The sequence below is a fragment of the Rattus norvegicus genome, chromosome Y, assembly GCF_021556685.1.
Source record: "Rattus norvegicus strain SHRSP/BbbUtx chromosome Y, alternate assembly SHRSP_T2T, whole genome shotgun sequence".
NCBI classification, from domain to species: Eukaryota; Metazoa; Chordata; class Mammalia; order Rodentia; family Muridae; genus Rattus; species Rattus norvegicus.
The window spans coordinates 39,422,883-39,442,387 of record NC_141555.1 but is presented as its reverse complement, the minus strand read 5'-3'; the positions used below and the strand labels follow the sequence as shown (position 1 = coordinate 39,442,387).

The 19,505-nt window shown below is 36.7% G+C and overlaps 1 long non-coding RNA gene across 2 annotated transcripts in view; it reads left to right on the top strand.

The window, feature by feature from the left end:
• The window catches only part of LOC134484661 (uncharacterized), a 92,519-nt gene that overhangs the window by 22,397 nt on the left and 50,617 nt on the right, over positions 1-19,505 (top strand). Inside the window, exons 2-3 of one of the 2 annotated variants that reach the window (XR_015647316.1) lie at positions 12,282-12,339; positions 14,818-14,905. This is a non-coding gene — a long non-coding RNA (uncharacterized LOC134484661). Of the gene's footprint in view, positions 1-12,281; positions 12,340-14,206; positions 14,317-14,817; positions 17,245-19,505 lie in introns of those variants that run through there. The other variant, XR_015647317.1, reaches the window with a different exon arrangement.

Below are 19,505 nucleotides of genomic sequence, written 5' to 3'. Positions count from 1 at the left end.
TCACAGGTTTTTACCCTGGTTATTTTTGGTGATTGATGTGATTTAGAAATTGTAACACCATCTGCATGGTAGAAAGACAGAGATGTTTCAGGTTGACCCTGCTTCCACAGCCAATGATGTCACATGTGCACAATGAGCAACCATGTGACACCCAAACAGCAAGATGATGTCATCTTTGACTCCACATGTGACTGCAAGATTGCCTCTTCTCCTGCATGCACCTTGGCAACCATGTCATCCTGACTGCAAGATAGGAACTTTGAATCTACACCCAAAATTAAGATGGCCTCTTTAACTCTCTTAATCCTACCCGTCTGTGAGCATGGGAGGTCTTTCTGTCTTCTGCTACCTTCCTTAGTGTCTCTTTTCAGAGACTTGGAGTTCACACCAGATATGCTTCTGATGTGCTAGGTAAGAGTTAATTATATATCCATTGTGATTGGCATGTCTTCCATAATTTCTTCTCAGCCTCTCTGTCATTTGCATGGCATATTATTTTCATTTAATTTTTCATCCATCCACTTGGCTGAAGGTGTTTTTCATATGTAGGTCATTTCTGGTAAAACTTTTGGATCACATATGTTCACTATTATATGATGTGTGAATGGCGATACACTGAGTTCTCCTTTTGCGATATCATCCCCTTGACCTCCTTTGGTTGTCTTATTGCTCTAGCTGGGAATTTAAGGACTTTACTGAAAGGATGCTGCGAGATGTGCACTCTGTTCTCATTCTCCAATTTAGTAGAATTGCCTTTTGCTTCCCTACCCCTTATTTAGATATTAACTGTTGGCTTGCTATATTGCATTTTATGTAATATTTTTTGTATTTATTTTAGTATTTTATTACATTAGGTATGTGCCTGACATCCCTGGTCTCCCTGAGACCTTAAGTATGGAACGACGATGGATTTTGTCAAAAGCATTTTCAGCATTTAAGAGATAGTCTTGCATTTTTTCCTTCTTTCTTTAATTCTGCTCCTTCACACCATTGAGTAATAGTGAATATTAATAATATTAATAAATCATATTAAATATGTTAATAATTAATATATTATTTTTGATATATTAATGTAATATATCCGTTACATTATTATATCAATATATTAATTTAATATAGTAACATAATATATTAATATTAATTATATTTACCTTATTCATATAATAATTTAATGTATAAATACATGTTAATATTAATATAGTATATTAATATTAGTTATATATTATGATGTTAGGATATAACAATTTAATATGTTACTTTATTAAAATATATATGTATTTTATTAAAAAATATATATATTATGATATGCAACTACCAAAAAGTTAAATCCAAGGGGAGCTCCCACATTAATTTGAAGTGCAGAGGGCACAATTTTTTTTTCAGTTAAGTTTGTTAATATGGTGGATCACTTTAATGGGTTTTCATAGATTGATCCACTCCTGCATCCTCAGGAGAAAGCTTACATGATTGCACTGAATGGCAGTTTGAAATGCTTTTCATTTTGTTTTTGAGCATTTTACCTAGTATTTTTTCCACCATTGTCTGTAAAGAAAATTCGTCTGAAATTCTTTCTTTGTTGAATCATTTTGTGATTTCGGTGTCAGGGCGACAGTGGTGTCGTGGAATCTGTTTGGTGATTTTCCTTCTGTTTCTGTGTTTTGGAGTAGGTTGAGAATTCTTTGAAAATCTGGTAGAAGTCTGCGCTCAATGAAACTGGCCCTGAGAATTTTTCAGTGGTTAAACTTTCAATTACTGTTTGTGTCTTTTTAGGGGTTGTACAGCTATTTACATAGTTTATCTTAGCTTAGTTTACCTGTGGTCAGTGTTATTCATCTACACAAACATCCATTTAATTCACAGATTCTAATTTTGTAGAAAGCAGGTTTTTGAAGTGAGACCTAAGGATTCTGTGACTTTCATCTTTGTCTATCAATGTGTCTCCCTGTTCATTTCTGATTTTGTTATTTGGATGCTGTCTTACCTCGTATTACATTATCTATTTAAGGGTTTGTCTGTCTGGTTGATTTTCCCAAGGAACTAGCTCTTGTTTTTGTTAATATTTGTATTCTTTTTGTTTCTGGTGGATCACTCTCACCCTGAGTCTGATCATTTCTATCTGTCTCCTCCTTTAATATGTGTTTGCTTCTTTTTATTCTAGAGATTTCATGTGTGCTGGGAAACTGCTAGTATGGGGTCTCTCCAATTTCTTTATAAAATTGCTCTGTGCTGCATGTGCACTTTCCTCTTAGCACTGCTTTCCTTATGTACCTTAAGTTTGGAGACGATATGCCATCATTATCATTGAATTCTAGGAACCTTTTTTTTTTTTCAAGTCTTCTCTGAACTTGTGGTTCTTCAGTTGCAAGCTATTGAATATCCATGAGTTTATAGACTTTTTGTTATTGTTGAAGTCCAGTTTAAATCCATGGTGATCTGAGAAGATCCAATGGTTAGCACAGTCTTTCTGTGTCTGTTGTGACTTGTTTATTGAGGGTGAAAATGATCAGTTCAGGATAAGGTTCCATGAGGTACAGAAAAGAAAGTGTGTACTTTTGTGTTCATGTGAAATATTCTGTAGATATGAGTGAGGTCAGATTAATTGAAACCCCTGGCAGTTATATATTCTATTTTTATTGTTTTATTTTTAGTTTCTGTCTCAATGACCTGCCCTTGGTGAGATGGGACATTGATGCGCCCCACTATTAATGTGTGAGGTTCGATGTGATATTTGAGCTTCAGCAATATTTCTCTCACCAATGTTGCTACTTTTGTCTTTGGGATATAGACATCCAGAATTGAGATGCCATTTTGGTGGGTTTTTCCTCTAATAAATATGAAGTGTCCTTCCCCTTCTCTTTTGATTACTTTTGTTTGGAAGTCTGATTGCTGGATGTTAGAATGGCTACACCATCTTGTTTCTTGTTTTATTTCTTGGAAAACATGTCCCAACACCTTAGTCTAAGGTTATGTCTATCTCAATTGCTGGAGTGTGCTTCTTGAATGCAACAGAATGACAGATCCTGTTTTTACATCCATTATTTTAACCTCTGTCCTTTTGTTGTTGAATAGAGGCCACTAATGCTTAACGGTATTAATGACCAGTGATATTAACTTCATGCTATTTTGATGTTGTGGGTGCAGGGTTTTCTTGCTTGCATGTATTTTGTTTTTTTTTTGGGGGGGTGGGATGTTTGAGTGTGTATGTTAGTATAAAATCTGTTCTGTAGGGTGAATGATTTTTTTTTGTTTGCATGTTGTTTTTGTTTTTTTCGGGGGGGGGGTTGTTAGAGTATGCAGGCGAGTACTTCCGTAGGTTATGCTGGGTAATTTTTAATTTCTAGTCGGAGGTTGGGATGGTTCAAATTCTGAAAATCCATCAGTATAATCCAGTATAAGTGAAACTGAAGGAAAAAAATTACATGATAATCTCATTAGATGCAGAAAAAGCAATTCCAGCCCTGCTTCATGATAAAAGAGTGTGAGTGATAAGGGAGACAAGTCCTATGGAGAAACATAGTAAAAGCAAGGGAGAGGAAACCTGTAATGACCATCAAGCTAAATATAAAGAAACTTAAAACAATTCATTAAAGTGAAGGACAAGGTAAGGCTGCCCACTCTCCCTATTCAGTATAGTATTTGAAATTCTATCCAGGGTAAAAGCATGGTTCAAATTTGGTTCTGACATGGAGTATTGCCAAGTGCTGTGAAGGAGGAATGGCACAACATTTTAAAAATCCTGGGGTATGGCCCACTGTTTAGAACAGCCTCATTGCTCTTTGGTGAGTCATAGCCCCAAGGACCAACTGTACTGAGAACTTCATGCAGCATTTCGCTCGGTTGTTCCCCTCATATCTCTCTAATTCTAAGAAGTACATAAAAATCCTCCTGGAGCTTACCACCACTCAGGGAGCAACATCATTGGCATTTGCAATAATATTGGTCGAGGTCTTTTAGGAATTTCCTCTGTGGAAGACCAGTGCTTCCACCATCACCAAAGGAAATGTAGAATAATTAGTGACGACCAGCACCCTTAAAAAGCATTTGGAAAAATAAAATTGTTTGTTAAGCTGGCTAACATGTTTTAACTACTGCCTCTGATGTAAAAAAAAAATAGGTAACAATTTGAAGTTCGAAAAGACAGGGACTTTTTAAGGCCAGGGATCAAGAACAATGGTGGCACAGGCTAATGGTGTGACTGTAACACATGCTGGACTGTTGAGGACTGATTTCTGTCCCAGTTGTACCCTCAGCTCCCTGATAGGATTTAATAAGGATTGACAATCACAGGTGTGCATTCTGATCATTTAAAGTAGATATGACATTTTTATACACATATTTAGATTTGTGCTTTTTAAAAGATTCTTATTAGAGTACTTTTAAAGATAAATGATACAATATCAACCATTTCTCTGTAAATTCAAAATTCTGCCTACAGTGAATGGAAACCGAATGAGAAAATTACTTTGCTTACTCTTTGTTACTCTATAACAAATTGCTTACTTATGAGCCTTGTTGGCCTTGGGAGTAATTTGTTTATTTTACGTGTACTATGTAATATTTCTTCTCATACACTATCACTCTTTTCAGCATCAAGCATGAGAAGAAACTAGATTATCACATTTGCAGTTTTACTTGGCTTGAAAGATTTCACTAGGATATCAAAGTTATTTGCTGTGGTTTGCCCTGAAGTTATCTGTATTTTGATGCTAATTCCACTGCCCCAAGGACAGCTGCCTACTCATGTATTCAGAACTCAGGTGACTTCACCAAAACCACCTCCCCATTGAATTTGTAAAGTACAGGTGTGGGGCAGGTACATGATAGAAGGAGGCTTTGGGAGTAATTTGTTTTCTTTACTTGTACTATGTAAAGAACTTTTCTTTACCATGTAAAGAAGGAGGTCATTGGAGGAGAAGGAAGAATGGGTGATAGAGATGTTTGAAGAAAGAGGAGGAGACTGGAGGAAAAAGGGGAGATAGGAAGAGGAGAGGGTGAGAAGTCATGGCAGGTGAGGTTACGATTATGGTCTGTGTATTTACAGGTTAATATTAATGTTCCTAAGGGATGGATGGTAAAGGGCTTTGTATATTTAAGTGCGCAATTATATCTTAGCAATTGGGTCAAAATTTTTGTGATGTGTGTTTTCTATGTGAGGGATTGAGTATAGGAAAGTGTGTGGCGGCAAGGGACACTGGGCTGACAGGGAGTAGGGATGTGTTTTCACCAAGATATCTACCTATTATATTAGGACACTACGGTGCTAGTGATAGCATGGTAAAAGACAAGTTTTCTTTTTTTTTTTACAACAACAGATGGCAAAACAAGGTGATGGGCAAGAATCCACTAGTAATCAAAAAGTTGAGAGAACCTTTTTATTTTCTAAGTAAGAGGACACCTGTGCCATATTAATTCTTGATAACTTAAGAGCAGAATATAAAACAAAAATGGGGAAGCAGCAAGGGCTGACAGGCTGTTGGTCCCCTGCTGTGTGATAAGTAATGGCAGTTCAGAGAGTTAAAAGATTAAAGCTGCTTTTTAATGAGAGTTGTTTAGTAAGTCTTTCAGGATACACATTTTCTTTTTAACATAGGCTCCACAGGGGAATTTTGTGTGGAAATCCTAGTTACACAAGACACTTCTTCTATTAAGGTATTTTTAACAAGTGATTAAGTTTTATTTAAGAAAGAAGAGAGTAGAGAGATTACCTGAATCAGGTGGGGATTTTCATCTACTGCTCAGAACTTAGGGAAAAATTAGGCACTACCAAGTAGAGAGTTTTGATGAAATGTCTGTAACAACAGGGAAAGTGAATGCAGACATATATTGTAGAAGTTATTAACGATAAAGAAAAATTTGTGGCTTCAGGTAGAGAGCTTAACAGACTGAGATATTTTGGGCAAAAGTCCTGGTTTGAAGTTTTCTTATTGATATTAGAATTGATAGAAGGTATTTGATTAGTTTTATGAATTATCCCACTATATGGCTCGTTGATGACGCCTAGCGATGATTTGTGGTTACTTTTGATATTTACGACAATAGCAAGTTCAAATTCTCTTAACATGGGCTCCATGGGAACTTTGGGTTTATTTCCTGATATCACCAAGTACTGAGTTATATCAGGCTCATTTTATACATAAATTCCTTTTTTAAAAATTGTTTAATCTTCAGGATGGGTGTGACTTTGAGTTTTATGCTTATATTATTACTCTGGGAGAGAGTGCAAGATACAAGCTTCTCTGGTTTCAGATTAAGAAACAGAGTATTTTGGAAGAAAGATTTTGTCCTTGTGTTTTTAAAAATTGTGATTAGGATTCTGGAAACCTCACAGAGTCATACTGATCAGGTTTGATATCAGTAGACGGCTATCAAATATATGTTCGGGAGAATCAAACAAAAGATATATCGATTCTTAACCTTTTTCCTGAGAGTTGTATTTTGTAGAGTGTACCTACTTGGAATCCTGGTTTCAGTGAATTTCAGCTGGGTCCAGTCAGGACATATCGGCTATCGCATTTGTTTCATTTTTCCTACCCCCTACACCTAAGGATATCTCAACGCCCATGTACAACTTGAAGAAGTTATGGTGGATCCGTTGTCTCAATTACCTGGAATTTGTGGGGTGGGGCTGGAAGTGGTTATTTTAAAGATGTTTTTATAAAGAATTGAAAATTGGTTGAAATTTAGCAGGGAGGAATAAGCAAGATTTAGTTACAGTCATAATCGTATTTGGTAACTAAGCTTAATCTTATCTTTGTTTGGGTATAGAAATAATTTGAAAAAATTTTAAAATTACAAGAGCCAGTTCTATTATTTTTGTCATTACACACTTCTGAGTTGATTAAACCTGTGAGTTAAGATTGAAATATTAAAGTCATGCATCTGACTTTGTAAGAGTACTATCAAGAAAAAATTAAGATATAAAGACAAAAGTCCAGATTGTCTTAGATAGATAGATGCTTTTCAAAAATGTAAGAAATCCACAAAATTTGAGATTTAAAGTTATTACTTATCTTTTGTTGAGTCATATCTTCTCCTAACTGTTCCCCTTTGGCAAATTTAATGAAGAATTTGAACATCTCTAACTCCAAATGAGGCAATACTTTGTGGCTAGGCAGTCACTGGAAAAAAATGCCTGTTTCATATGCAGATTAATACTATCCAGAAAAGGACAAATTATGCAGAGGATTTGAGGGATAAACCCTGCCAATACAGGGTAATCAGCCCTTCCAAGTCCGCCTTTCAATAGGCTGTCAGTTGATCTTGTGTCAGAAGGCTGAAGACTTAAGCTCACATGTTGCTAACAGGGGATTGTGCTATTGGAGATTTGTCTCTACAACCTCTCAGTTCTAGAAGCCCTCTAAGACATCCTATGTGTATAGATATTTGGTCACTCTCAGATTTCTGACGGGGTAGGAGACTGATTATAGCCTCATTGCTTATCAGGCTGTATAACTCTGAATATACATATTTTACTGGATAGTTATCAGATAGTATACAAGCTAGCCAAGACATAATATAGATTTTAAGCCTTTCTGAAGCTGGAATGAAGAACTAAATGCTCTTTCTAACTGATATAGTGACAGACTGGGTGTTGAGTATATCAAATGCTTTATAAATTGTAGAATAGTAATAATCTTACTCAATTGATATATATAAATGAAAAGTCTGTTTAACTGGACAAAAAGGGGGAAACGTTGTTTACACTAAACTTATCTGTATTTTGATGCTAATCCACTGCTCCAAGGACAGCTGCCTTGTCCTGTACTCAGAACTCAGGTGAATTCTACAGAACAGATTTCACATTAAATTTGTGAAGTACAGGTGAGGGGCAGGTACAGGATAGAAGCAGGCCTATCATTGGAAGAGAAGGAAGTATGTGCAGGAATGAAGTTTGAAGGAAGTAGAAGAGACTAGAGGAAAAAGGAGAGACAGGAAGAGGAGAGGGTGAGAAGCCATGGCAGGTGAATTTAAGATACTGCTCTGTGTATTTACTGGTTGTTATTATTGTCCCTAAGGTATGGATCGTACCAGGCTTTGTATGCTTATGTGGGCTACTATATCTTATCAATTGGGTCAAAGATTATTGTGTTGTGTGTTCTTTCATGTGAGGTTTTGAGTGTAAAAACATGTGTGGCAAGAAGAGACACTGGGCAGCTGAGAAGTGGTGATGTATTCAACCAAGATATCTTGCAGAGACTTGGGAAACTACAGTGCCAGAGATAGCGGGATATAAGACAACTTTTTTATTTTTATATTTTTGCAACAACACATTCACTTCTGTATTTGACATGCTCTTTTTGTGTCACTTAGGGAAGATCTATATCTGGTTCCTGACAGAATGTGCTTCTTAGGTTCATCAATCTTATCTAGTTATCTAGTTTTGGTGGCTGATATATATATATATATATATATATATATATATATATATATATATATATATATATATATATATGTGTGTGTGTGTGTGTGTGTGTGTGTGTGTGTGTGTGTGTGTGTGTGTGTGTGTGTGTATGTGGTTCCTACAACTATGAGATTACATGCAATTTTAACATGGATTCTGAGCAGGTATGTCAAGAAGGTAGAATCCACAAACGGCAATGCCAAATAGACTCGCTCCTATTCTTATGACCCTAATGAAGTTGAGGTTTCATTGGACCTCTAGTTCTTCCCTCCCTGCCAATCCTCCTGTATCTTATCTTTGGAGTGAAGAAAGAATCATTTTAAAACATCCAAAACCCTGAAATCTCACCCTTGGAACACGACAAGGTTGATATTACAGAGATCATATCTAATGGGACTACATAGTCCACGCTGTCCTTTGATTTACTCAGGCAGTTATTTCTTTGCATAAAATAAAAATTTGGGAGTTTATCATTTTAAGTAGGTACACAATATTTACACTGTTAAATTCACTTCATAGCTTAGCCACGTTTGTTGCCAAAATCATTGCCAAAAAACTGGAATTTGAAAACAGAATACTTGAGTACACATTCAGGAATATCTATAAAGACCCCTTTCAAGGAATGAACAATTAGAAAATGAAATATAATATTCACTCAATTAAACATCTGTAAAGAAAAAATGGCCTGTGGGAAACAGGGAAAAAATAGGAAATTGATCTGTTTGTCACAGGAATGGAACTGGGAATAGAATTATTATCCAAAAGAATCTCCTACATCCCATGTTCCTAGATCTTTTCTACTCAATACAAGCCCCTAACTGAGTTTCTCCATGTAGAGCCTGTAACCACTGATGAAGCAAAGAGAAGTTTCCAGCTGTAGAGAGATGTAGTACATAAATGTTACCAATGTGTCACAGTAGACATTCCTGGAAAAGGCAAACTCGAATCTGGTCAATGTAAGGAAAGCTATTTAGGAGGTAGGCCATGGCAGTTCTCACTGACATCATCATTTGACCCTCCCTGAAAAATTTCTTGTACCCTGGAGAGCCCTAGGTTTTGTGATGTCACAAAAAACTGCATCACATATATTCCTGCAGTACCTCTAGGGATTACTAAGTGGCCTCTATTTCAGTGCAAACAGCCATTTGGGAAAGAGAACAAAGAGGATGTATATAACAAAAATGAGTAGAAGAAAGTTGGCTTTCTGTTTTAGTTTGAAAAAAATGAGAAAAAAAATATGTGGTACATGGGAAAGTGCAGTGAGTGCCGTGTAGGGTTTGTGAGGGTTCACTGAACACATGAGCCTTCCACATATGGGATTCAGGAAATGGGAGCCTCTTAGTAGCAACTGGATTTCCTTTCTTGTTATGGTTCCTGAAAGTCAGAGTTTTTTTTTTATCATTAATTTCATTATTCCAAAAGTCAGGTGTTGGGATGGGTACAGCTTTTTTTTTTTTTTTTTTCTTTTTTTTTTCTTTTTTTGAGAGCACATGGCTTCTATTTTTTCTTCCAGAAGAAAAAAGTCCTAAGGAGGAAGGGAAAGACAAGTATTGTATCCTCAGCTCAGAGTAAACTCCTTCGTGTATATGATTTCTACACTGTAGTTTGTGTCTGACACTGATATCTGGGAGGGAGAAATGCTTCTAGTTCAGACTTAATCATATCAGTCATTCCACTAGTGTTATGCTGACTACCATTCCCTAACAGTGTCCCTCGTAGATTTCTGAATCAATATGTCTGATTACCTTGCAGTTTTATTTACTTTTATCTCTTTCATAATTTTTTTAATTTAAGCTAATTTTAATATTTTTTGGATATTTCTATATCTACATTTAAATGTTATTTCCTTTCCCAGTTTCCTCTCCATAAGAGACATAAATGTTTCCATTCCTTGACATTTAAACCACCCTTACCGTCCCTTGACATTTCCTTGAACTGGGAGTCAAACCTAGGGAGGACCAAGGTCCTCTCCTTCCTTTGGTGTCCACCAATGCCATCCTCTGCTACATATGCAGTTGGAGCAATAGGTCTGTCCATGTACAGTCTTTGATTATCTGTATAGTACCAGAAAGTTCTTGTTCATTGTTCTGATGGGGTTGATAGCCTCTTCAGCTCTTGTAATCCTTTCTGAAAATTTATCAACAAGAGGTCCGTTTATAATTCTCTGATTTGCCACTAGCATTCACTTCGGTAACTGACATGCTCTAGTTGTGTCTCTCAGGGAAGATCTATAACCTGTTACTGGCAGCATGCACTTCTTAGCTTTATTAATCTGAATTGTATCTAGTTTTGGTGTCTGATCTATTTATCTATCCATCCATCTATCTATCATCTATCTATCTATCTATCTATCTATTTACGCATATATTTATCTATCTATCTCTGCCTCTGTCTCTAGCTCTATCTCCTCTCTATCTCTATATATCTATATCTATTTATCTATATCTATTTTTATATATATGTACATATATTTGATGGCTTATACATCTATGAAGTTAGTTGAAATTTTAACATGGATTCTGAGGTCCTAGGTCAAGAATGGAGAATCCACAAATGCCAATACCAAATATACTCCCTCCTGTTCTTATGCGCCTATCGATGTTGAGCTTTTACTGGGCCTCAAGCCATTCCTCTCCCTTCCCATCATCCTGTATCTTTTGTATGGCCTGAAAAAAGAATCATGGTAAAATATCCAAAAGCCTGAAGTCTCACCCTTGGAACACAGGAAGGTAGATATTCCAGAAATGATACCTAATGGGAATACAGAACCGCATGCTATAGTCCATGCTGTCCTTTGATTTACTGATGTCAGGTAATTTTTGCATAAAATAAAAATTTGGGAGTTTATCACTTGAAGTAGGAACACCATATTTACACTATTACATTCACTCTTTAATTGGCCAGATTTGTTGCGAAAATCATTGCAAAAAACTAGAATTGCAAAACAGAATTTTTGAGTACATATTCAGGAATATCTATAATGTGCCCTATCAAGGAATGAACAATTAGAAAATGAAATACAAAATCCACTCAATTAAATATCTGTAGGGAAACAATGGCCTTTGGGAAACAGATAGAACTTAGGAAATTGAACTGTTTGTCACAGGAATGGAACTGGGAATAAAATTATAATCCAGAAGATTGTCCTACATCCCATGTTCCTAGATCTTTTCTACACATGCGAAACCTGTAATAACTTTCTCCATTCAGAGCATGTAACCACTAATAAAGCAAAGAGAACTGTCTAGCTTTAGAGTGATGTTCTACATAAATGTTTCCACTGTGTCAAAGGAGACACACCTGGAAAGGTCACCTTAGAATCTGGTCAATATAAAGAAAGCTCTTTAGCAGGTAGGCCATGGCAGTTCTCAGTGACATCATCATTAGGCTGGCCCTGAAAAATCTCTTGTATACTGGAGATCCCTAGCTTCTCCTGTGATGTCACAGTGTTTTCTAGACTGCAACTGCCTCTCAGACATTCATTCAGTACCTCTAGGATTTATTAATTGGCCTTTATTTCAGTGTAAACAGCTATTTGTGAGGAAGATCAAAGAAGATGTAGATATCAGAGATGGGGAGAAGGAAGTTGGCCTAGGAAGTTTTAGTTTAAAAAACGAAGAAATATGTGGTACATGGGAAAGCACAAGGAGTGCTGTGTAGGGGTTGTGAGGGTTCACTGAACACATAGCCTTGATCTGAGCCTTCCCCATATGGGATTCAGGAGGTGGGAGCCTCTCGGTAGCATCTGGATTTCATTGCTTGTTATGGTTCCTGGAAGTCAGAAGTTGTTTATCATTAATTTCTTTATTCCAAAAGTCAGGTATTCGGAAGTTTACAGTTGTTTTTCTGAGAGCTAATGGCTTTCATTCTTTTTCCCCAGGAAAAATAGTCCTGAGGAAGGAGGGACAACAAGTATTGTATCGTAATGTCATCTAAAGGTAAACTCCTCCTTGATTTGGATTCCTATAGTGCACTTTGTTTCTGACACAGATATCTGGGACAGAGATGTGCATCTAGTTCAGACATCATAATCTCAGTCTTTCCACTAGTATTTCTCTGATTACCATTCCCTGACAGTTACCCTTTAGATTTCTGTGTCAATATGTGTGATTCATTGACAGTTTTCTTTTCTTTTAACTCTATCATTTCTTTAGGAATTTTTATTGCGTTTCTAATTGGATACTTCTATATTTACATTTCAAATGTAATTTCCTTTCTCAGTTTCCTGTCCATAAGAGCCCTAACCTGTCCCCCTCCCCTTTTTCAATAACCCCCCTTACTGCCTCTTGACAGTCCATTGAACTGGGAATCAAATCTAGGGAGGACCAAGGGCCTCTTTTTTCATTGGTGTCACGAAGGCCATCTTCTGCTACATTTGCAGTTGGAGACATTGGTCTGCCCATGAGCAGTGTTTGAATATTGATTTAGTACTAGAAAGGTTTCGTGTATTGGCATTGTCCTTGTGGGGATTAAAGCCCCATTCAGATCTTGTAATCCTTTCTCAACATTTACCAACAAGAAGTCCATTTTCAGTTCATGGGTTTGCCACTATCATTTACCTCTGTATTTCACATACTCTAGCACTGTCTCTCAGGAAATGTCTATATCTGATTCCTGGCCGATTGCACTTCTTATGTTCATCAATTTTATATCATTTTGGTGCCAGATGTGTGTGTATATATATATATATATATATATATATATATATATATATATATATATATATATATATATACTTTTGGTGGCTCCTACAGCTAGGTGGTTCGGTGGAATATTAACATAGAATCTGCCAAACTAGGTCAAGAATGTAGAATTCAGAAATGACAATGTCAAATAGACTCCCTCCTGTATTATGAACATATTGAGTTTGAGGTTTGACTGATAAACATGTCATTCTTCTCCTTGCCTATCCTCCGGTATCTAAGGTTTCTACTTAAGGACGAATAATGATAAAACATCCAAAACCCTTAAGTCTGGCCATTGGAACACAGGAAGATAGGTAGTGCAGAATTGATATCAAATGGCACTAGAGAACCGAATTCTGTAGTCCATGTTACCCTTTGCTTTTCTGATGCCTGGTAATTTTTACAAAAAAGAAGCTTTTAGGAGTTTATTAATTGAAGTGAGTACACAGTACTCACACTGTTATGCTCACTCTATAGCTGGGCACACTTTGTTGTCAAAATCACTTTGTTGCAGATAATGGAATAGGAAAAAAGAATTTTTCAGTACACATTCAGGAATATTTATGAAGTCCCCTGTCAAGGAAAGTACAATAAGAAAGTTATATACAATATTCATTTAATTAAAGTCTGTAGGGAAAATACTGGCCTTTGTGATACCTAGATAACCAAGAAAATTGAACTCTATATCTCAGGAATGAACCTGAGAATAAAAATATTATCTAGAAGAATCTTCTACACTAGATGTTCCAAAATCTTTTCTACCCATGCCAAGCCACTGACTACCTTTCTCCATCCCAAGTTTGTAACTGCTAATAAAGCAAAGAGAAGTCTCTAGCTTTAGAGAGATGGAGTACATAAAGGTTTCTACTGTGTCACATGAGACATACGTGGAATGGGCACCCTTGAATCTGGTCAATGTAAGGAATGATGTTTAACAGGTAAGCCATGGCACATCACAATGACATAATCAGTAGGCCCTCCCTGAAACATCTATTGAAACCTGGAGAGGACTAGCTTCTTCTGTGATGTCACAAGTGTTGTCGTGACTGCAACTCCCTTCAGATATCCCTTCAGTACCTCTAGTGTTTACTAATTTAACTCTAATCGAGAGTAAACAGTCATTGTGGAGTGAGAAGGAAGAGGATGATGAGATCAGAGATGGGAAGAAGGAAGGTGTCTTCTGTCTTGTTATAAAAAAAGGATGAAATACATGGTACTTCGGAAAGCTCAGTGAGTCCTTGTAGGAGTTGAGTAGGATCACTGAAGAGATAGACTTGTTCTGAGCCTTCTGCATATGGGAATCTAGAGCTGCGAGCCTCTCAGAAACATCTGGACTTCGCAGTTCTTATGGCTCCTGGAAGTCAGAGTTTTTATATCATTCATTTCTTTATTCCAAATGCCAAGAATTTTGAAGGTAACAGATGTTTTACTGAGAGCTCATTGCATTTATTCTTTTTGTCAATTATAAAAAGGTCCTAAGTAAGAAATAAAAGGCAAGTATTGTGTCCTCTGCTCAGAGTAAACTTCTCCATGCTTTGGATACCAATAGTGCAGTTTCTCTCTTACACTAATATCTTGGAGAGAGAAGTGCTTCTAGTTGAGACTTCATGATCTCAGACTTTCCACTAGTATTTCCACTGACTAACACTTTAGATTTCTGAGTCAATTGGTGAGATATACTTGCCGGATTCCTTTCTTTCATTTCTTCCATTTTTTCTTTATTTTTTTTAGAAAAACTCTCAAAACTCTTCCTGGCTGACAATGTAGATTAGACGCATCAGATGAAATGAATTGAAAAACTCTCCTGGGAATGAAAGTGGTAAGGAAATCACATTGATGTATCCTAAATACAGTGCTAAGAGCAATATTCAGACTAGTCTGTGGAGATGCTGCTGTCATCAGAGACCACAGACAATTAGTGGAGAATGATTCAGCATTAAACTGGGAATGGAAGATGATGGTTGATATTGTTCTAGTAGATCTCACTACATTAAAAAGTGTTTCTTCCAGATAACTGAATGATTATTGTAAAGCAAATCCCGGAATGAACTTATGAGACCCACCATCAGCCTGTCAAATAATGTGCGAAAGAAGAAATCTGTGTCTCTCCAGGGACAAATTGTTGCTTTCAAACCAACAGTAATGTGTCCATTCTATGAATGATACATTGATATATACACATTATAGAAGGATGGATACAGAGTTTCTTCAGGTCCATGAATGAGGTATTCAGCAGTTGACCTGGAGTAGCAATGAGGGTAATTTTTGCCAACTCTTCAGACTTGAGCTCCTTCACTAGGATCCCCATGATTGAAGAAAAGAACAAACTTCAGACAATTTGTCTCAGATTTTTATGTAGTTAAGATTTCCTGGTCTTGGTCCTAGGAAGGAAGGATATCTTGCTTTCCAATTCTTGTTTATCCTATAATCCTCTCTGCTGCATTCATGCAAATAGATTACTGTGCATTTCTTTAATAGGTTACAATTGCTATTTTAATTATGTTGCCAAGAACTATAGAAAAAAAGAAGGACTGTATCAAAGCATCATATGAAAATCCGACTAAGGTAATGTGGCCATTGGAAATTTGTAACTGACCTGAAACTCTTACTAGAGACAAAATGCCATAAAAGGTCTTCTCTAGATATCTGGTGTAGTAGTTGGTGTTCCCCAACAGACAGTAAAGGATGAATCTCTCTGTACAGAGAAATCGGACTAGTCACAATGATCACAGACTATGGAACACATAATTTAACAATGACTGACTATTTTTAAAGTCCTAGAATCCATTAGTTTATTAGTCCAAAAGGCAAGATGTCTTATCTGGTCATTGACATATGGATAAATATTCAGTATGCAGGTTCTAATGTCTATGAGGATTTGGTATCACTGTGAGTGCAAAAATGAAAAAGTAAAGGCTTCTTTCTTCCATGTTTTCTACGGGAATTCAAATAGAATGCATGGTTTAGAATACATTGGGTTTGCCATTCTCAAACAGACCGATATCTTCAACTGAACATTCTTTTCTTGGAAGCTGCACCCTGTCAGCATGGCTCACGTGTATGTGAACTGCAAGATCTAGTCTGGGAAGGCGGTCCTGTTCATCGATCCAACCTGCCCCTAATACTGAAATACCCAAGACTTCCTCAATCAACTCCTTTGCAAACATGGTCTTCTGGGATTTGAAGACATTACATCTACTAACAACACCAATTCAATTCAAGATTACTTTCAACAGCTCCCTGGAGTGAGAATTGTTCCTTGGGTCCTTATATGTAGAGAAAGACTGCATAGGCAGACACAGTGATCTAATCTACCTGCAACAGAATGAAGAGATGATGTGGCTGAAGCAGATTGGAGCTCTGCATTTATTAAAGGGATGGCAGTAAAAGCCCATGCTGACAGCAGACATTCAGACATGCTGAAGCCATGCTGAGACTTGATGTTTGTCACAGATGATGTCAGTATTTTCTTATGACTGGGATTTTCAACAAATTGGCTTTCATTCTATTCCTCATTCCAAAAAATCTGTTGCTGTAGGCCTCAAACCATGGGGTAGGGAAACTTAAGAGACAACAGAGGTTTGATAATCCAGTCTTCATTCACTGACTTGTCTCTACCTCTAAGTCCATGTTTCACAATCCAGTGTATTTAAATCTCCAGGGAATCAGTTACTGTTTCTCTACCATGCTGGTCTGCTGAAGTCATTTTACAGAAGTCCACTTCCAAGTAATTATTAAAGCAATGAATATTTTGAAGTTGTTTATGATCTACTCACAGGCTTTTTACGCCCCAAGCATGTACCATCCCACTTCTGCATTTGCAGCTCTCAGCCAGTGTTCTCGACCTATCCATCCAGCAACCCTTAGATTCCACACTTTGTATGAGGATAATATTTGAAAAAACAGAAGAATAGCTGTAGCATAGTTGTTCTTCACTGTAGCCATATTAACACAGACGGCAGAGCATATGATGCATTCATCTCTGTTTGTAGTGTTTAATTCCCCGTAAAGTCCCAAACAATTGAGAGTTGATTCTGTCAGAGTACCAGCAAAGTCAAAAAGGAAATGCAAAATTTCAGAATTCTCCTTCCAAAGATGTTTTGAAAGAAGTTGTTTGCAAAACACTGTCTTAATAAATTTATTCCATTCTCACTTTGATATTTTGCTTTGATGTCTTTAAGTGATGTTTAATTATCACTGAAATGCAGGTCCCCTCTATAGTCTCCAGTATTAAGAATTCATTCCTCAAAAGGATGTATCTGCAGATGCCTGAAAAAATAATAGAAAGAATATTTCTTGATAAAGATCTAGGTTAATGTTGAAACATCCTACCACAAAGATACATATATGAAGTTCATTTGACATTGACCTTATGTTATGCAGAAATTCTTCACATATTCCCTCTATCGTTGGGGTTTAATTAATCTCCAATGAATAGTTGACAATGAAGAGTAGCCTTTAGAATCATTTTACCCTTTTCAGTAATAGTTTTAAGCAAATGGAACACTAAAAGATCACAAAGAAGAAATGGTTATAATCAAAAGATACATGTGGGACAGTCTAACTCTCATGGTCAAGATGACTTTGCACATGCTCCTTATGGTCATGGATTGCTCTCATAATACTCTGCAGAAGGTTGTTCCTACTGCCTCACTTTAAGGTCCAGGAATTCCAAGCTACCAGAGCTGTTCAAGTTCCCTTACAATGCACTTGAAAGCCACATATGCTTAGGAACTTTTGATGTGCTTTAGCTCTATTGTCAGGTTTTTTTAAGCCTCTACCAAATAGCAAGCTGTCCTTTTTCCCCCTTCTCAACACCTCTAAATCTGCCCTAACTCAATTTGTCAATTGACATTAGTCATAGCTCAGCACCCCAAATATGCACTCATCTTACTGTGTTTCTAACATCCTGCCTGCTACACCAATGGCCACTCCATACTAGATCTCACATGACTGGTAACTCTTGCTCAATCCCTAAATCCTTTCTCCATCCTTGTGTCTACTAGCCTGTTGGTAGAAATCCACACAACTGATTGGCCAAGAGCATCTTTATTGAACTATACAGAATCAATTTGGGAACAGGACCTTCAGTGTTCGCAGGATGATTCCCGATCTAAGAATCAAAACGATAGCAAACAAGACTCAATCCATGTCTCTGGTTTTGGGACGGAGATAGAGCACTTAGATTCAGAGTTGAAATTTAAATAATTATACTATATATGTAGTATTAATTATGACAGGATAAAAGGATCCAAAAAGTGGAAATGGGCAACATTAAAGGCAAGAGAAAAATCCCTAGTACAGCAAACAATGTGGACCTGTTAGAAAGACTGGTCTCTTTCCAGCCATCTGAATTTGTACTTGAAATTCTTCTAACCACTCTTGATCTCTGCATGTAGAAAAGAACAAAAAGAAAAAGAAAACAAAATAAAACAAAAAATCATTAAAATGAAACCAAAAGCAAAAGAAATAGCTAATCAACCCAATCCTAAAAGAAGAGGACCGAGTGAAGATTGCTTGAGGTCCTCATTTTTAACTACAACTACAAGTCACCAATAGCTTTCAATGCAAAAGTTTGTCATTATTTTATTTGAAACTTCTCTGTGGGTCAAAGAAACAAGGTTTATAAGCTGCAACAACAGGAAAGAGAAAAAAATCATACTGTAGAGCTCAACACTGATATTACTATGGTGACTGTGGGCAATGCAGAGAATATTGGTGTTTGACAATGGGTCTTGTGGTTTTCTATATGCTGGCAATATCTATGACTCTGAAATGAATTAGAGTCATCACCAAATCATCACTAAATGAACTGCTCCTTTCTTTGGAGCACAAGATCTGGCAAACTGTTGACTGACTATGATTTTTAACTTGGATCTAGCCTCTGTGGTAAAGCTAAGGCTTCTGATGGAAAATCCTCCACCAAAATACTGGACTATCATTTGTGCTGCCAGCCAAAAACCAAGTCCTGGCTCTACCCTGCAATCCAGAAGAGGTTTCAAAGTGTCAAACATAACAATATTTTAATTGTGGCTTTGTCTTTTTTTCACTTTTTATTTTAAATAAAGTGTGATTTCTGGCATAATTCCTTCTAAGTTCTTCCTCACATAGAACTTCACTTTTGACCTCAAATTCCATTCATGAAGGGGTACTCTTATCTTTCGTTGGCTAAGTTTTCTATTTTGCTTTTATGGCTTGCTGTGATTGCTTATTGTGACTGTCTAAATGATGCATTATTGAGCAACTGACTCCATAAGAATGGCTTGCGGGCATCAGTATTTTGCATTTTCTTGATGGTTAGTTTATGTAAGGTGACTTAGCCCACTGTGGATGGTAACAGCACTAGTAAGCTGAGGAGGTTACAGAGAAAAGGTAGCTGAGCAGATTAGTAAGCAGAGTTCCTCTTTATTTTCATGCTG